The sequence below is a fragment of the Aythya ferina genome (genome assembly GCF_964211825.1).
Source record: "Aythya ferina genome assembly, chromosome: 4".
Taxonomy (NCBI): domain Eukaryota; kingdom Metazoa; phylum Chordata; class Aves; order Anseriformes; family Anatidae; genus Aythya; species Aythya ferina.
The window spans coordinates 76,120,733-76,134,970 of record NC_140300.1 but is presented as its reverse complement, the minus strand read 5'-3'; the positions used below and the strand labels follow the sequence as shown (position 1 = coordinate 76,134,970).

The following is a 14,238-nucleotide window of genomic DNA, read 5'->3' as shown; positions in this document are numbered from 1 at the left end:
CTGGGTTGGTTCATCTCCATCTGAGCTTAAACGCACACGAAAGACCCCAATTTTTCCTCTTTATTACTTATTTTATTCTTCCACTGTATCTCTTTCTTTTTTCTTTTTAATGAAGAGATCAAAATGAACTCTTCACATGTGACTGGAGGTCTGAATTCTAGATAAGGAACTAAATCTCTTCTTGGATAAATGCTTGCTTTGCTTTCCCATCAGTCAAAATATCTCTTCCATATCTGTTATATGCCAGACTAAACAACACCTGCTTCTATTTCCTATTTCTTCTGCTTTGAAAATGGTGAGATTTTTCATTACATAAAGAAAAGTTTCTGATAAGAAAATGAATTATCTTTTAAATCAAGCAATCCAAAAATGAATTATCACCCTGTGCACCCTTTGGCATCCCAACCGCTTTTGTGTTCTTAGGCTTAGTCTGATTCTTTACTTTGTTCTGTATTTGTCACAGATCAAGTTATTTTTCTAACTGAAAGCTCTGAGATATCATCCTGCTTAATGTGCCACAACTTTTGTTTTTCACAGCTGCAGATTTTGCTTTACCAGATTTAGCTCTCAACTGTTCTTTTATCGGAACATTCATCAAATATTATTGTCTGGACTGGTATGCAAAAAGCTTTGGTTTCTTGAGATAATTCATAATGCTGAAATAGATCCTGCTGAGAAATATATCAGAAGTAGATGTTTTTGAGACCTTATACCTCCAGTTTGTAGGAGAACTGGTTGAGTATTTTTCTACAATTACTGTAATCTGTATAAAATCACACATAACAAGCACTGATAAGACAGAACACAAAGATAAAAAGATTTAAATATGGAAAACTTGTTGGCCTGGACAAGCAACTCTTTCATGCTAGCCCATTAGGCAGCTTTAATGATAAATGAAATTTTTGAAGAGGAGAAGGAAAAGCTAAAGTTCACACAGTAAAGCATGGGATTCTTTCAGAAAATCTAGCTCAAGGCAAAGAATTTATCTTTGATTACCTATTTATTCTTTATGCCTTTACTCAGACTTTTGGCTACCACTGTTACTTAGAAATCCAGGCATAATTAAGATTTCAACAACTTTTTAATAATAATCCCCTGTGAGAAAAGAGAAACTCATTTCTGACCCTTACTGTAATCACTCTTCTCCATGAGCTAGCTCCTCTCAGTTTCATGAAAGTGTGAGAGGTACATTAGAAGCTACAAAGCTCCTTGAAGCTCATTCTAAGGTTAATATCACCATTTGAAAATTTAACTCAAAAATGTTTTATGTCAAAGTATTTCCTGAAATTGTGTCACAGATGTATACCTTCACTTAAAACCATGTAAAAAATTCTCTTATCTTCAAAAGTTACCCCAAAGTTACTGAGATTAGTATGTTTGTTAGTAAGAATCTCATATCTCATTTTGCATTTCTCTGTCTTCATCCCTTAAATTAAATGTACTCCTATGTCCCTAGTTTTTCTATTTTGTTAATTATACATAAACACATTGCAATGTCCTTTTCATGTAAAATCATTCTTATGTTCAGAATTTAAAGGCAATTACATTCAACAATTTCACTGGCTTTAGAATAACCATGGAAATTGATCCATTAATATAGGTTTATATCTGCTTTGGAGGAAGAGGGATGTTATGTAGACGAACTGTAGTACTGGCCAAGCAGTGACTAAAAATATACAACAGAAATTAAAATGTCATAAACATTAACATGTAGAGTGCTATTTTTGGCCTAAACCTGCACATTTCCTGTTACATTTAGCAGGACTAAAGCCCTCCTCTGCACAAACATATGACATGTACTCCAGTGAGCACCATTTCCAGCCAATGTTTTCACACATCTCCATTTAGTGAACTACGCTTTGCAAGTTATGGCCTTAAAAAGCGAAGAAATGAGAGAAATAAATTCAGAAAATAAAGAGTTAATATTCATCTATTTCTTGCTTAACTTACATAAAACAAAAAATTGTTGGCAAAGTAATGCCTCAACTCATCTACTTGGCAAGCTTATGTGTTTTTTAATGAAGGAGCTCTCTCATTTACAAGGATATTGAGAAACTTGCCAACTCTCTGTGGGAGGTCTGTTCATTCTTTCATCAGAACTTTGGAGAAGCATTATTTTAAATTTCTTTAACTCTCTTTCAGGAGAACTGCAACTGTATTGCTAAGTTAGACACTTACAATGAATCTTTCAGCACTGATGCACTTTGCTGAAGTAGGAGCTCTTCCATTAACTATTTGCAGAGAAAAGAATCTATACTGACAAATTGCAGGGTTGTTTCTTGTAATGAAATATACCTTTTAAAGTAATTAGCCTTGATTGTATGAAATATTCAAAACAAAAAGCTGTAACAGTTTGTATTCCAAGAGCACCTTCCAACAAGAAGTGGTTAACTAAGTAGTTAATTAAAATTATTAGTAATGTTTTATGTAATTCAAGAAGAGATGGATATATTTTTATTTATTTCATACACAAGATTTCATGCTAGTACTTTTTACCTACATACATTTTTAATCTCTTCTTTTAAGAAATACATTCCTTATGTAAATAACATTTAAATCCTGTTGCCAATAAGAAACTTAAAACCGAAATGTTCCTTAAGGATTTCTGTCATCTTAGGGTATCTTCTGTAGATACTTTTCCAGCATACAAGCATTAGCATATGTAAGAGCATTAAAAGTATAAGCTGGCCACTAGCCACTTGAAAAATCAGTTCAAATCAGAGCTCACAGCTATTTTTATTTGTCCAAATGCAGATGGTGCTGTGAAGTTCTCCGAGACTATAAAGTACTATAAAGTACAGTTCCAAAGCAGTAATCTTATATCTGTTTCAAACCAGACAATTTCCCCCTAAGGACAGTTTTTATAACAAAGCTGCTGGACTTCCAGGCCTTTACCTGCACCCTCCTCTGACATCCCACTTAGTTTGGTCTGGAAGTGGGCAAGCCATGCTGCTGAGAGTCTGAGATGTGCACCTGCCTGAGAGGCATCAACATTTTTAGAATACTGTGGGGCTCAAGCTACACCTTGGTCCTCCCTCATCATACTGTGACAAGCTCATTAAATGGAAACCCTCATGGTGGACAATCATCCAATGGGTCACCTAACCAAGATTTCTATGATGGATAGGCACATTACCCACCCAAATAAAAGCACACATTTGAACATTGGCCAGGATGCTGAGCCAGGCGAATTTAATTGAAAGTAATGCCAACTGCTGAAGTGAGAATTAAAGGCAAGAAATAAACAAGTTTGAATAGAGTTTGCAGTGAGGATACCAGAATTGGGGCAGAAAATACCAACTATCTTAAATAACAGGACTCACCATGGGGCAGCTTTTTGGATCTGAAGATCTGTGTCTGCCTAAGCCACAGCCTGTAAACTTACACCTAAATGGAAGACAAAGGCCTAAGAATGCAGAAATTGCTGATGTGATTACAACAGAAGTAGGGGAAATGAACTGTTGTTTTGGTTCAGCAAATACAGTAATGTAAATTTCAAAGATAAAGGTGTCACAACAGTACTACAAAACACAAAATATGGATTTTCTTATAGGCCAACCAACTCCACTGTGACAATAACCATTCAGATTAGACAGGCTTTGCATGTCCTTTGGTACAGCCATCTTCTGCATATGCTTACAGAAAATTTCTTCGGAATTTTCATAGAAGAAAGTGATTTGAACAAAATAGAACTTGGTTTCAAGAACACGTTTGGCTTCAAGCTATTTTCACTTGTGACTCTTCCATTTTCTAACATCAGTTAAAAATCATATCTGATGCTATCCACAGTGGACACCATTGTTAACTCATAATACCTTCTGTATTTAGCAGAGATGCCAGTTTTTATACATAATGTTATATTGACTCAGTGGATATTTTCCTTTTCTATGTCTACATTAAAAGCATGCACAATTAAAATGGGCTTTCCAATCTGATGATAACATTTTGGGAGCAACTTCATTAACAGACAACAAAGACAATTCTGTGAGGAATTAAAGCAAAACGAAACTGAAAACATTATTCAGCTAATTGAGAACTACTTAATTACACTCATTTTGCTTGAAAAAAAAAAAAAAAAAAAGGTACCAAATAGCATTAAGTTCTTATATGAAAGATATGAAGGACAAATGATACACATTCAATTAAATTTCAGATTAGAATAGGCTACTTTATATAGGCTACTTAACAATTTAATCAGCTAATTTATAAAGTCATTAAATGCAATAAAAACAGCTTCTTATACTGTCATGAAATCAAGACTGCCTACACCATTAAACTCCTCATATATAAAATCATACACATTACTGAAACAATAAAACAGATAAGCAAGAGAGTTAAAATGTATATGTCCAGTACTTACCTGACATTTTTAATGTTTAATGTAGCTCATTAATGATTGATTTCTCCACTTAAAGTGGTTATTTCACTGAATTTACACAGAAAAAAAATTGCAGGTGCCAACTCAACATAATTTTTCTTGCAGAATCTCCACCTGGTGCTCATTGCCACACTCTGTTGTGTTAAGAGCTCCAAGCACAAAACACACTTCTCAAAGGCATGAAATAGCAGCAAGGGAGGAATGATGCTGTTTTATGTGTAAGTAATAGCCTCCAAAGATGGTGGAGAGATGGAAAACGTTGGAAGTGCTTATTGCAGCAATTCTCAAACTTTTTCAGCTTATTTCAGTGCTTTACCCCCACCCATTTTTTTTCCTGTGGAGGTACAGAACCCAGTGCATAGCCTAGAGACAACGAGGTCACTCTTCATGGCAGAACAGTTTCTTGAACCATAGACCATTAGCACCAGGGACAACGAACTGCAAGATTAACCAAAGTAACTCTGACTCTGAGGCCAAAGCCTGAAAATCCTCGGCATGGCAGAACTAACTTACCTTAGTAATTCGAGTTATAAATGTATGAACACATGGTTCTACTTGCATTTCTAGAAATGTTGTAATATTTACTCTCCAGGAAAAAAGCTGGTTAGTGGCAGCATGAATCTGACTGCAAGACAGTAAATACTTTTTCATCTTCATTCTGTTCATTTTGCTAATAGGCCACGAGACTGATGCTGAAAGCTTCCACTGTTTATAGTGGCTTTTTAGCAGTTAAATTGGATAACTTGGGTCTTTTATGAGCAAGTGGAGTCCAAAGAAAGTTTGTTTGATACTAACTTGCATAATTAACAATGTAAAAACTCATCCACTACCCCTCTGAGCCTTAGTAGTCATTGAAGTGTTCATGAATTAAACTTTTCACAGGTATGGCAGAGACTACTGAACTATGTGAACTTCTTTTCTCGAATTATCTGCTGTAGAGTCTACAATGAATACATTTTGAGATGGTCTGAACAGTAATATCATTTTTATCACAGAAAGAGTACCATACCAGGATTAACTGAGGGTTTGGCAGGAAAAGATGATACCTACTTCACACTTCCACAATTAAATGTAAATTAATGCACTTAAAAACTGACTATGTGCAGCTTCAAATCACATGAGTGCACACGTTTCCATACCCACACCGTTTAGGACAGGATGTTTTTGTAGATAGCGATTCAATTTCCACTCTGAGAGGTAAATAAAAGTAATATCAAAGCCTTTATTCCACAGAATGACTGACACTAACATAGTGGTTACAACAGCCAGAGAGAGAATATTAATGAATTGAAAGACACTGCACTGCCCCTTCTGATACTTTCTTTATAGGAAGAAATATGGCCTGCTATACTTTGTTGCAAAACCTAAATTTTTTCTCCAGAATGTACATATTGATTTTTTTGAAGTCTGATTATCAGTAGGTGAAAAAGCCCTGCACAATGGATGATTTATGCTCTCAATGTTGTAGCATTTATCCATAATAATTACATTTATTATTCTGTATCATCAACTGTAGTTCCTAGATTTGTGCTAGGGGTATCAGAGAATTACAGAACTGTTTTAATGAAACAGATTAAGCAAATATTGTAAAACTAACCTGAATGTCCATCCTTGAAGTGCCATGCATTCTAACTCTGCTGTCCACAGCAGCTGATCTTTCACTTTGTGTTCTCAGTTCTTAAAAAGAGAGAGAATAACATTTATTACACATTCTCTAGTTATTAAGAAATATTTTTTTTTCCATCAAGTAATGTTATTTTACATAACAAGTCACGTGGTTAAAACTATAAACTGACTATAGAAAACTTTCTGTACAGCTTAGCTGTTAAGCCGAAAGCCCTACAAGTCTTATAAAATATCTTGCACAAGAGGGAATTACTTATTAAATGATTTCCTTGAAGGAAACTTCTAATTTGTGTTCTTTTTGTTCAGAACAAATTGGGAAGTTAGAGAAAAAAATCACCTTTCTGTAGGGTTTGCCTATATGTAGTGAAAGACTTTTTAAATCACATTCACAGCAAGATATTGGGATATCCAAAAATTTTAGGGACTTCTAAGTTTTACATGGGCTCAAATTCTCTTAATTTCCATCGTTATTACTTTTTTTTTTTTTTTTTTTAATTTGGCCTGATTAACATAGCAACAATAATTGATTCAAGTAATGATTATAAACAGTAATTAAAAATTACTCAACAGATGCCAGTTCTCAGTTTCCACACCTAATATGTCTCTTTAATTAGAGAAGGAAATAGGATTGAATCAAACTAATAGTATCTCCATGAATTTCAAACTTTATTCTATAGCACAACATAGCAGGAATGAGATTCCTTTCTGTTGGCTATATCAGCTCTCATTATGCAGTTCTACCTTGTGTAAATGGAAAAATCTTTAATCCTTACTAAATAAGACAAAGATATTGAGTGAACTCTTTTCAGTTTAGATCTTCTTATCAGAAGTCTTCATTCTAAAAGCATACAGACCCTTGATATTAAAGGAACTGACTGTTCAAGAATACTTACACATTAAATTAGATTATTTATTCTCCAGAACTCATCATGAACAGAAATCTTTTGGGAAAATACATTCCCAAATTTATAATAAAATATAAAAGTAACTACATCTTTTAAGGGCTTTTGACTTAATGTTATAGAACTAAAACAGACTATAATAATCTGACATTCACTTCTGTAATGGTTCCACATCTCTGACTGTGCAATGGATTGGTTTTAGATTGTGAGCAACACTGGTGCTTTTTTTTTTTTTTTTCCCTAATTAATATTTTTTTTCCTTCCTCAGTTGTGTGAACTATTTCACACTAACACCATGAACTTATGAAGGATACACTTCCAGCCCAGGCTACAGTTCCACTCTACAGCTGAGATATTTTTTTTTCTGGGTTAGCCAGCTCAAGTGATTCAGCAGAGTGCAACAAGCACCACAGCCAGCACAAGGCCTGTGGGCCAGGAGCAGAAATACTCCTTTCAGTAGTAGGGAACAATGCAATTGGCTCAGGCACACCACACAGCTCTACCCAAGGATAAAATATCCCAAGTCAGCTTTATCTGAGCTCACTGGAGTCATGTGCATTTACACTGGCTGAGGATTTATCTTCATAAATTCATACTTCTGACTAAGAGCATAAAAAAAATCAAGGGCATATACACTATGACAGGAAATGGTGCCTCTCTTATTTCTCAAAAAAGTCAAGTTCCTTTGCTCAAAACCATCCTTTGTTAACAGCTCCATGCAATCAAATGGCTCAGTAATCAAATTATTCTGACAGGCTTGTATAAAAAGAACAGGATGCACAGGATGCCGTTTGTGCACAGGCATGATATTTTCCTTTCAACTGAAGTTTGTTACCTCACCTGTGTGAGCAATAAAGGGACATGGCAGACACTGTAGTAAACGTAACCAGTACTTAAATACTGAAAGTCTGGCTTCAAATTGTTCAGGTCAGCAATTCTATAAGGGTTATTTATTTTAAATATATGTATATATTTGCTCTTAAGTCATTTTATTCCACTGAACCCTAAACTGACTTGGCGTAACAGATTCACTGAGACAATAACCCTGTGTTATATACACTCCTCTCCCCACTTCCACCCCCCCCACCCCCCCACCCCCCCCCCCCCCCGCCAAACAGGAAAGAGCGGGGAAATTTGACACTACAGGGAAGCTTCAGCCAAAAACGTACTTCCACTCCACTTCTTCCTCTGCCATTTTGCCTCCCTTTCTTTTGCTCCTTGGTCCCATGATATATGATCCTATCCTCTTCCTTACAGCCCAACTACTTCTCCTTGCACCTTATTTGGTGTTTGTCAGATCCCTTCCAGGTTAGTGAGTTAAAGAGGCTCACAAAGGGATGTGTTAAGTGGCAAAGCCCACATAAAGGGAGTCCCCAGAGCAAGTGGACAGTAATTGCTGGGTCTGGGGACAACAAAAAGCATATAATGCTGCCCCTTGGCAAAAGTGAGGCATAGATGGGCTCAGAGATGTGGTCAATCTATGCTTTGAGGCAAGCAGAGTTTTGTTCTCTTGTTTGAATCAGTTTAAGCAGGGGCTGGTATTCATTAATTGTATGTTCCCCTTCACCTTGCAAGCTAAAGACAAGGACATTTATGTCCATCACAAATGAGAAAAAGGGGACAAAGAATGCTTCTTGCTCTTTGAGCACAGGGTTTTCTGCAAATAAAAGATACTAATAAATAAAAGATACTAATGGAATCACCAGACTTAAGGACAGTGTAATGACTCCAGCAAATATTAGCAATGAGATAATAAAAAGAGTTCAAATGTTACTGGTTTTGAGGGAGTATGTTCCAAAATTGCTCATCAAGGATGAACAGAAGGAGCACCTGATAAAATAACATAGTGAAAATGAGAACACAGACCAAGAAATACATTTTATATTTCTCAGACAAGTTACAAATACAAAGGCTCAGTGCAAGGCTTTTTATAATTTTACATGGATATAATAGCAGTTTGCCTTTGCTGCCTTTTGTATTCTGCTGTCCTGTGTGGCAGCCTCAGCTGATTTATGTCTCCTGCTGTTCAGGACCTCCTATGTGGACAAGCTGCTTGCATAGCTCCCTACAGCTCTGACCTACTCTCCTGCCTTGGAACGAATAACTGGATGTAATGGGACAAGAGATTATTACAGCTAACAACAGCTCCAACGTGTACTGGGCAAGAGCACATAGAGCACATTCTGACATCGCTAGGTTCATTTTCCTACTCATTGCCTGAAGAACCCCACCAGTTTTGGACAAGTGAAAAGTAAAAACACCAGGTTCTTTTCCAGATTCTTTTGTCTGTTTATCATAATTGGTTTTTAAAGTTATCTCCTATAGCCCTGTTTATCTGCTATAGGTTTCTTTAATCCTTTTTGTCTACCATCTGTTTGCAAATCAATGAAAGAGAACTTAAAATAACTAAGTGTTCATTTCCTTGTGGCTTGGTTTTATTGTTTTGTTGTTGCTTTTCTTCTCTATTATTGCACATGAAATACAACGACAGACTTTCTAATAAATGGAAAGGTATAATTCTCTTTTCTATTCACAGTTAGGTATGCATAGGAGATGTTCAGATACAGTAATCCTCCAGGACAAATTCTAAATTGCTGAATGTACACGTTGCAACACAGGTAAGGGGCCTCTCAGAGCGCTGATCATGGCTCCCACAAGTTCTGACCAAACCTGATGCTATTAAAGCAGATAGCAGCGGTCTGTCATCTGGAGGAGTACAGGCAGCACAGCAGAAGCCATTTGAGACTGTTCCCTGCTGTTCTCTGAAGGCTGCAACAAGGGTAATAAAGAGATGTAGAAAAGGTTCAATACCACCAAAAAAATTCTCCTTATATACTGATGCTCTTGCACTATGACAGTGGGCCAAAGAAATAAGGGTTCAACGTTAATGACAAACTCTTTATTCCAGTTTTCTATTCCATGTTATACCAAATATAATGAACCTAATATTCTCTGTATCAAACTAGCAACCTTTATTTTTGAATATGTTATAAAGCAGAGAAAATCAATTCTCTTTAGATTATGTAATAAATATAGCTGAAAAACAAGCATTGCATTCTACAGGGAAAAGTATCTACACACACACACCATTTTGGCTCTATTTTTATCTGCATTAGGCTGAAACCAAGCCTTTTCCAATAGCATGAGATATCAACTCAGCACATAACCCAGTCAGAACATGTGACCAAAACACAATTACTGTTTTTTTTTGTTTGTTTGTTTGTTTGTTTTTTTAAGATAATCACATAGGGAGAGAAGTGTTAAAAATAGGAAAGTTCCAAAAGAAACCAGATATACGCAGTTCCTAGGCAGAGCTATAAGGGTACTTATCCCCAGTGTTGGCACCTGGATTTGTTACCCTGCCCTGGTGTGAACAGAGTGCCCTGATATGCTTTTAGAGATTCCTCAATATTTGAAGAAGCTAACTGTGGAAGGCAATATGTCTCTGCAAAAAAAGGCTTGCTGAATTACTGAGACTATAATGTTGGGGAAACAAACAAACAAACACTGATCAGTTCTTTATTCTGTTTGGTGTAAGAAACAGAGCAAAATGCATTCAGTTGAGGAGAGCACTTCTAAAAATGATGTTACTTTTTTTTTTTCTTCCCCTAGAGGAACAATGTACAAGTTTTAATGAGAAGCTGAACAATACTGAATAATTAACATGAAGTCCAGAAGCTGTGGCCATTGAAAAATACCTGTTGTTTGGCAAATTAAAATTATGTGAAAATGCATTTGCAGTACTCCCGATTGTTTCCAGTAAATCTTCATCTTTCATACACACAGAGAAACTATGGCTCTGTTCCAGTATCACTAAGCATTATATGAGATTCCTCTAACTGACAGACCTTTACAAATGTAAGTCAAGGCAACAAGGCAGATATGTAGATGGGATCTTTTTGGAGTAGATGGGATACTTTTTGGATTTCAGCAAAGCTTTTGATATGGTCTCTCACTCCATTTTTGTGGACAAAATGTCCAGCATACAGCTGGACTAACGCACGATACGATGGGTGAATAAATGGCTGATCGGTTGGGCTCAAATGGGGTACACTGGGCTGCTGGTGGCCAGTCGCTAGTGGGATTCCCCAGGGCTCCATTTTGGTGTCAGTTCTCTTCAGTGTTTTTTTATAAATGATCTGGATGCAGGACTCAAATTCATACTAAGTAAGTTTGCAGATGACACTAAATTAGGAGGAGCCATTGACTCTGATCTTGGGGGCAGAGATGCCTTGCAGAGAGATCATGACAAATTAGAGCAATAACCAACTGTGTGAAGTTTAAGAAGAGCAAGTGCCGGATTCTGCACATGGGAAGAGGCAACCCTGGCTAAAGGTACAGACTGAGGGATGAAAGGCAGGAGAGCAGCCCCACAGAAAGGGAGATGGGGGTTCTGGTTGAGTACTGTGTGCAGTTTGGGGCACCACAGTATAAAAAGGACAGAAAATTATTAGAGAGCATCCAAAGGACTAAGGTGGTGAAGGGTCTGGAGGGGAAGACGTGAGAAGCATAATTAAGAACAATTCTGCTTTAGAAATTAAGATTTCTCTTTTGTATCCTATTGAATACATGCTAAAACCACTTATTTCTCTTCATTTACTATAAAGGGAATGTAGATTACAAGCTCAGATATAGATACAATACATGCCTACATTTGGACAGTTGAATCTCATCTTAATGTTGTAAAAAGCTTTCAAAAGAGGCTGTGTAATCAAAATTTTTTGCTTTAGCATTTATACCACTTTGAGATTTCATGGTTGGCTTTGATATGAAATCAGAACTGGATGTTGCAGGGAACACTTTTAAATTTTCAAAGTAACAATTTTAATTGGGAAAAAAAAGTTAGTATACTTTTGGATTAAAAACAGGTTAAAGGCCATAAGCAAAGACCATGGCTGAATATCAGGTGGAGAACAAGATGGGACAGAGTATTTGGAACCACCAGCATATCTAGTCCTGCTTAATTTTTTGAGTAGGTAGCTAAAAACAAAAACAAACAAAAAAAACCAACAACCAAACAAAAAAACATTCCAACAAATCTGTTCATAATATTAAATTTCAATGCAATTGAAATGCCGGTTTGGATTAAAATATATATATATAAATAAATAAACATTCCTGGAGTAACAAAAAAACTGACAACAGTTCCTCCAGGAAAGTAAGATTCAGACTTGAATAAATGCAAGCTAAAAGAATGAAAATCCCAAACAATGATAGGCAAGAGAGGTAAAAGTTTGGAAATCAATAATTTTGAAACAAACCTAGGGATGCCAGCGGAAAGCTAATTAGACCTCTATTTGCAACGCAATGCATAAGCCTGAAAGGTTAATGTAATTTCATGTTGCATAGACATACCCATTGTATAAACCAGGAGGAGTTTCTTCTCCACAGCCTGCCTACACCTGATAGATTGCCCTGGGTTCTAAGAAACTCATTATTATGATTTAGAAGATTAACTTATGACACTTAATCTTAATATTTTTGAACAACTATGTTCAGATGGCATTTCTAAAACAATTTTAGTAGGATCTTGTCAACTTTAATAAGCTGTACACCAGATAAAACAGAACAACTATGTGATCCATAATGAAGAACCATGTTTTCCATCTGATGGTCATATGATTTGAAAAAAATGCAGGCCTAATACAATTTTTTAATTAACATTTTTGTAAGGCAAAAATTCTAGACAGTGTGTCATCTCACTTCTGAATACACTGGGTAGGTTACTGGGAAAATGCACCATCCACTCCTTCCCCATAGAGCTGGTCTGCCTTTTACACAACCAGCAAAACGGTGACTTGTAGGCTCTGAAGTTACAAACTTCAAAGGTATTTTTGAGGTGTGCTGGGATTCATTGTACTAACATGTTAGTTAAACAGAGTAGATAGAAGGAACCTGACAGTTTGGAAATTATTTTACCTTAAAAATTGCAGTTGACAATGCAGACACATTTAAAAATAAAGCAACAAACCAGCCAAATGTGATGCAAAAGAAAACCTTTCTCACAAGAAGTGCTCTTTGTGAATACTTTTGCTAACATTACCATCATATTTTTGCCTACAAGTGAGGATCAAGAATGCAATAGATCCATTGCATTAGAGAAAGCTGATAGGAAACAAAGTCTTTGGTTCAGAATTCTGTTAAAATCCTTTGTTTCAGCTTTTATACTTCCAAAGCACAAAAGAACCAAAAAGGATATTAAGTGCAGGGAAAAGTGCATGCAAAATTCTTTGCATTCTGTACTGATAACTGTAACAACTTTTCCTCTGATACTGTTCTTACAAATGGATCAGAACAAGCAGAAATAGGCCCATCTCTGCTGAAGCTGCCAAGCAGTTCCTTGAGACCATACCTAGGCTATAGAAATCAGCAGGCAGACCTTTGTTGATTTATTTCTGCTTAGGTGGCTTGGCAATGGTTTGAAGTGACTCATTGTTATAATGATGAAAACCCCATCAAACACAGTCTGTTGAAAAGTTTGGCCTTTTTTTTTTCATAGAAAAGTTCTTCACCTAGGCTGTCAGCATCACCTTTTTTTTTTTTTCTTTTTTTTTTTTTTCAGTCTGTTCCAAGAAACAGAGTGAAATGACTGACTGTATTATTATTATTTCCTCCATGCTCTTTCTCTGCTAGCAATCCAACCATTGTAGGCAGTGCTTTTAGCCTTTGCTCATATCTCTGAGAATGTCTGGAGTTGCTATTTTCCTTTAGGAACTAAATTGTAAAATTTGAAATCGTCTTTCAAAATAATTTGAAGTGAGGCATGATAAATTCATAAGCTCAGGGTGCTTGTTTATCAGAATTTGAATCCCAGGGGAAAGGCTTGCTGTAAATCTCAACATGTCATTGATTTTCTCTCTACTGAAATGAAGCTCCTATTTGGATTCTGCAGCCTGCTACCCACACACATTTGAAAAGTAGATGATTGTAATTTTCTAGCTTAAGAGCAGTTCTATAAATACAACCCAACATTCAGTTTTACAAAAGAAAATGTGTCTGGATGAACTATGTGTGCAAGTGTTCTGCTAGTGTGAGTAATCCTGCTGAGAAAATGGCACCAAAACGTTTATTTTCTGTAGCTTGTCAATGTGTCATCAGAAGCCATTTCCGCAAGGGACTGTTCCATGAAAAATGAATGTGCTACACAATCAAGCTCAAAAGAATTTGTCAAATCAGCAGTTGATTTGCTATATAAGCCAATGTTGACATAAAACAAAATAAACACTTTTTATCCCTGCTACTTTTAATGATCTGGAATGTTACACTGCACAACGAGAGAGAGAGAAAATAGTAAACACTCTCAACTGCATGACTGCAACAACACTGTACTCA

At 36.2% G+C, this 14,238-nt stretch overlaps 1 long non-coding RNA gene across 2 annotated transcripts in view; it reads right to left on the bottom strand.

Annotated features, from left to right (window-relative positions):
• Window positions 1–14,238, bottom strand: part of LOC311436114 — an 82,178-nt gene that overhangs the window by 31,232 nt on the left and 36,708 nt on the right. Inside the window, exon 3 of one of the 2 annotated variants that reach the window (XR_014692606.1) lies at window positions 5,930–6,055. This is a non-coding gene — a long non-coding RNA (uncharacterized lncRNA). The remainder of the gene's footprint in view (window positions 1–5,929; window positions 6,056–14,238) is intronic. The other variant, XR_014692607.1, reaches the window with a different exon arrangement.